Raw genomic sequence first — 6000 nt, forward strand, 5'->3', positions numbered from 1 at the left:
CAAATCCGAGCCTTTTAAAGCACTCAGCAGCTAGCTTTTTAATATGGTCATGAAAAGTCAGGCGATAATCAAAGATAACTCTCAAGTCCTTGACTGTTACGACTCGAGAGATACTCTTGGACCCAAGTTTGTAGTCAGCATGTATCGGATTTTTTGCTCGAGTAAATGTCATGACAGAACACATGGATACATTGAAGTGCAGCTCATTAGTTGTACTCCACTGACGAACAGAATCGTTGTCGTCCTGTAGCTTGTTACAGTCAGTCGTATTTTTTTTTTCAAGTATTAGTTTCAGGTCGTCCGCGTAGAGTAGACACTTGGCATGTCGACTGTTTCCTCAAGATCGTTGATCATAATGCCAAACAGCAGTGGACCTAAGATCGACCCTTGGCTAACACCCGAACGCGTTGAATACTCCTTAGACATAAAACTTCAGTGTTTGACAAATTGCTAGGATAACACATATGTGACTTGCAAATAACTTAAGGAGCTAGGCGAGAAACCAATACGGCATCATTTGTGTAGCAGAACGTCGTTGTCAACGCGATCGAACGCCTTTTTAAAGTCTAAATAGAGGACATCAACCTGCTGACCCTCATCCAAATGTCTCGATATTATGTCAACTAAAGTGAGGAGGATGGATTCAATTGACCTATTTGCTCTGAAGCCATGTTGAGAATTGCATAAAAAGGGTGAGAGTTGCGAGCCTATCAATGTATATGCAGGACAGATTCAAATAGTTTAGCTAAAACTGATATGATAGCAATAGGCCTGTAGTTCTCAACAATAGATACATCGCTGGATTTTGGTATCGGAGTCACACGAGTGATTTTCCAACAGTCAGGATACCGTCCAATGGACAATGACAGATTAAAAATGTGACAAATGGGAGGAATTAAACAGTCCTTACAACCTTTGATCACGTATGCAGGGATGCTATCAGGACCCACCGAACAACGGCGTTTTGATGGCTGAATCTACATCGCGCGGCTCGCGCTGTTGGCAGCTTTATAGTCAAGTTGCGGTGCGGCACCTCAGACAGAAACAAACTAGCAAAAAAGTCCGCAAAGGCGTTTGCAGCTTCCGGACCAGTGTGGTCCTTCCCATTGTGCCGAACAGTTGCTTCAAAACCGCCTTTTGCCTTTAAGGAGCCTATTTGCTGCCCGAATGCACGAGGATTGCCATTTATCCTTGCTTCTAGCCCACTAACATAATTATCATAAGCGTAAGAAATTCTGCCCTTTACATTGGCACGTATTAATGTATTAAATAAAACATATTTACGAGTTTTAACAGTGTATTTTACGCAACAAGTATTTATTTTTTACGCATCAATAGGTTAGTTATCTAAATTATTTAGTGTTATAAAGAACTTCCTGTATGTTAAATTACGTCATTTTTGCGTCAACGGCATGAAATGTACATTGCCCTGGCAATGGCATATCAAAATCCATCTAAATACATGCTATGGAAGGTAGAGGCAAGGAACAGAATCTCCTTGGGCAGAACTGTTGCAAAAGTGTCCAGCTGTCAGCTATAAATAATAGGGAGCGTGCATGAACTGTAGGAGGCAGCACAGAAGCCGTCAGATTTTTGGCGCGAGGCGTAAATGTGATGTTTTTTGTTCCGATGTAGCCCACAAGATGGCAGAACCTACTATGCACAAGAAAACACGTGACGTGTACATGTGCATGTTTATGGTTCCGATTCAGGCCACAAGATGGCAGACCCTCTAACGCGCACGGTCCCTATAGAATCTCTCCAGAGTAGCGCTAGAGTAGCTAAGCATCTAGGCGTTATTGACGGAGTGAAGTGCGCTGTCTATGATTAGATTTTTTCTCAAGTATTCTAGGTATTTTTGGTATATGGAGATACTGTTCCTTACCTCTACCTTCCATAATACATGCAATATTTGGCCCTTCAGCGACATTTAAGTCAAAGCAATCCATAAAAAACGTTCTTTTCTTGTATTATGCAGGCCTACACGCCAGTTCGACATCAACATGCAATATGTCAGAAGAAAGGGAAGAAACCAGGATATTAGGGCATCGCGTGGCTCATTATGCCACGAAAAAATATTTTTTGCGAGTTATTGGCGTGTTGCACCAATGGTCGAATAGGCAAACGAGCACAGAAGACCTTAGTGATAATTAGTAAAATAAAAAAAACGGGCAAGTGCGAGTCGGACTCGCGCACGAAGGGTTCCGTACAATTATTTATAAAAACGGCAAAAAAATTATGTTCGTTGTATGGGAGCCCTTAAATATTTATTTTATTGTTTTTAGTATTTGTTGTTATAGCGGCAACAGAAATATATCATCTGTGAAAATATATAGCATCTGTTGCCTGTCTGACACGGTTCATTAGATACAGCCTGGTGACCGACGGACGGACGGACGGACGGACAGCGAAGTCTCAGTAATAGGGTCCCGTTTGACCCTTTGGGTACGGAACCCTAAAAAGGCCGCGCGCAAAAGGCACAGGTCTATTAAGACCACAGATAGGACACCGCTAGCTTGGATTAAAAGGGATCACGGATGTACGTGGCCTGGTGGTGATTTGAGGCAGAACAGTAGGGATGAACAATCGTTGCGTCTTTTAAATTTGAACATCGAACATCAAGGAAATCTGTTATTAGCACGCGCTACAGATTTATTAAAATTGAACCAATACACAAATAAATATATCGGTTTTATAAATAGATAACTAACCATGAAAAATCAGGCCGGAGTGACAAAAGACATCAATGAGAAATTAACATAGGCGTGAAATTACATATATATATTATTATGTGGCATATTATTGGACGTAGATCTCAAAATACCATTTTGGTGACGTAGTGTAGTAGGAATTAAAAGCAACTCTCATTGACGTCCTATTTTTGTCAAGATTTTCCGGTGATAGATTTGATTTACGATACATTATATTCGAAGGTGCAGCTGTCCAGATTCTAGTTTGAGTTGTAAAATATTAATAACTCAGTCAGATCAGCATTATTATTTATATAGCATCTCATCAGGCTAGTTGTTGAAACGCCAACAGTATTTATGAGCATCAAATTATTTTAAGGCCTGCTTACATAGACAACACAAAAAATATTCGAAATCACACGCCAGGAATTTCGGTACTATACAACATGCATAATAACTATAATAAGTACTTAGTTATAATAACAATGCGAGTTGTCAAAACAGAATTCGGAATATTGGACATACATTTAATCAATTGTTTATTTTGTTGTATCTTTTTACTGAAGTGTGCCAATAAAGAGTATTCTATCTATTTATCTATTATCTATTGGACTAAAATGATTTTCTGATGATCTATTAGTAATCAATATCATCGAATATGAGGTGTTACTTTTATGTGCTTTATATCTATTCTTATACAAAGCATTTCTCGTATCCATCAATCGATTGCAACAAAATGTTGTGCCATAACATTTATTTCGTACAACTTTCAGTTAGCCGTGCGTATATATAAATATATATACATATATATTATATTATAGGACATTATTACACAAATTGACTAAGTCCCACAGTAAGCTCAAAAAGGTTTGTGTTGAGGGTACTTAGACAACGATATATGTAATATATAATAATTTATAAATACTTAAATACATAGAAACTAACCATGACTCAGCAACAAATATCCATCACACGAATAAATGCCTTTACCAGGATTTGAACCCGGGACCATCGGCTTCATAGGCAGGGTCACTACCCACTAGGCCAGACGGGTCGTCAAAAAACGGGTGTTATGTATATATTTACAAAAATGTTTTTTTACTATGCGAGTCCTCAGTTCTACAAAAGACCGATATTGAAAACAACTATCCTAATTCAAAGTTCGAAGGTTTTCTGGTCCACCTGTAAAATAACGTTTGGTTATCCATCGATCCATTAACTAAATTGGGATTTAATTGAAAAGGGTCGATAAGAGTCGATAAGCAATGTTGGGTGCTTACTGAACTGTTTAGGCACAGACAGTTGCATAAGTTGCTAAAATTAAGCAGACATTAACGTCAAACATCTGTACTCGTATGCTTTCAGTAGATATGTATATATATGTATTAGTAATAATACATATCTACTGATATCTAGTTAGTTCTACATCAAGAAATTTAATTATGAGAATGGTAATAAAACTGTCGTTAGTTGTACAAAGTGAGACGTGTGTATTTGACCATGTTATATCATTATTTTATTCCAAGATAATATCTACATTACATTCGTTTCTTTTTTGGGTAAGGGTATATGTAGTATTTACATATAGGTAGTATTTGGTTTTAGGCATTGGATCATACCGGAATATATAAAATCAAGTATCAGAACTTATTAACGTCAACATTAGCATGGATTTTTCTACTCTACTCGTGCTCTAGCACTAGTCAAATCGAAAATAACAATAATAATTAAAAATTAGTTTATCACGGAATCTGTTTACAAAGGGAAATGTAATTCATTTATAACATACCTAATAAGTGTTTGTTATACATTAATTAAATTAATATTGTTAACTTAATAGCAGTCTTGAACCCATAAGACGTTGAATAAATTTTAATCTGTTTCGAAACTGTTAAGTGATTGCAAGTGGAACGTCAGGTATAAACGGAGAGGAATATGATTTATTAAAAAGCTAATGCGGTACTCGTAATTCCTATAAATAGATAGTCAGGCCAGGGAATAGAAAAAGTTGACTAGATCAATAAGGCAGCATCCGCGCCGCACTGGGCCTTAACCAGGCGGAACGCATTGCGGAAATGTAAAAAAAATTAAAACATCTATTAACTAACAAGCAATAGAATAGAAAGTTATCCTTTTCATAGCATTTGCTTCAAAAGCAGCCAAAATCGGATAATCAAAAAACGTAGGTACCATAATTAAATTGGATTTCGAAATGTAGGTACGCTTACGCTATAATAACAAACGTTCTGAAAAACAGTATATAAAATTAAATAAAGCACTGTAAGAAACTCAAACAATGTTATTAATGTCGTTATTATTAAGCTTTAAGCTATATAACACAAGTAAACAATTTACACAACATATTTTACTATTCACGCAGAAAGCGTAGATAAGCGTAAAGAATGAAAAGCTACCTATACGAGAGCATAGAGGCTCTAATTGCAAATTTACTAAGAGAGTACAATAGCATTTCTAATAGGGCAATGACAATACAAAAATCGTGTGTATAAGAAAATAAGAAAACGTGGCCAACACAAAATACAAGTTATAAAGTTATAGGATGTTAATTTTGAGGTTAGGAAAAACCCGGCACATGCATTACACGACATAGCCGCTGGATTTTATTAAAACATATATATAATGTTATAAGACATGTCGCTACACAGTTAATACTGGCAACTGGAAAAAATGTTCTGGAAGGCGGACATATTGAAACTTAATACGGGCTTCCATAGAGTTATCGAAAGTTTGCTAGTCATTAATAAATAAAAAAAATATAAAATAGTTACCGGTAACTAACAACAAAACACCACACTGGCACTGCACTGGAAAATCCAAACTTTTCAATGCACTTCACTTCGGTGTTCGGAAGTTTTTAGCCGTTTATGTTAACGGTTACCGCGATACGTTTGGAAATGTCGGGGCGGCAGTCTGCGATGGACTGAGGCGGGCGGGCGGCTCGGCGGCGCTCGGCTTCTTTCGGCCTTTAAATTTAGATTTTGGCTCTCTCCCTGGTTTTATATAGCAGTGAGTACATCGTATAAACCGTATCCGAGTCTGAGATGCGGTCTCCGCCTGTTTATATATAGCAATTACAGCTTTTTATTGAGGATTGTGAATTTTTGCTGCCGATCGGATTGGCACTAGTGACTAGACTTTTTTGGGAATATAGCTGCTTCATTTTTTCATAATTTTAATTATAAGGGCGTCCTAAAACACAACTTGGGATATAAATAATAAAAGTTCGCCGAAATTTGTATAGCAACTGTTTTTTTTTTTTTTACTTAGGGGTTGGCCTCTAAAAGTTGTT

General features: G+C 37.1%; 1 protein-coding gene across 1 annotated transcript in view; it reads right to left on the minus strand.

Moving 5' to 3' along the window:
* The window catches only part of LOC133530486 (muscle-specific protein 300 kDa-like), a 188502-nt gene extending 182502 nt beyond the window's left edge, over window positions 1-6000 (minus strand). Inside the window, 1 exon segment of the mRNA XM_061868397.1 lies at window positions 5480-6000. The gene's annotated coding sequence lies outside the window, so the exon portion shown is untranslated.

The sequence above is a fragment of the Cydia pomonella genome, chromosome 2 (genome assembly GCF_033807575.1).
Source record: "Cydia pomonella isolate Wapato2018A chromosome 2, ilCydPomo1, whole genome shotgun sequence".
In the NCBI taxonomy this organism is placed as follows: domain Eukaryota; kingdom Metazoa; phylum Arthropoda; class Insecta; order Lepidoptera; family Tortricidae; genus Cydia; species Cydia pomonella.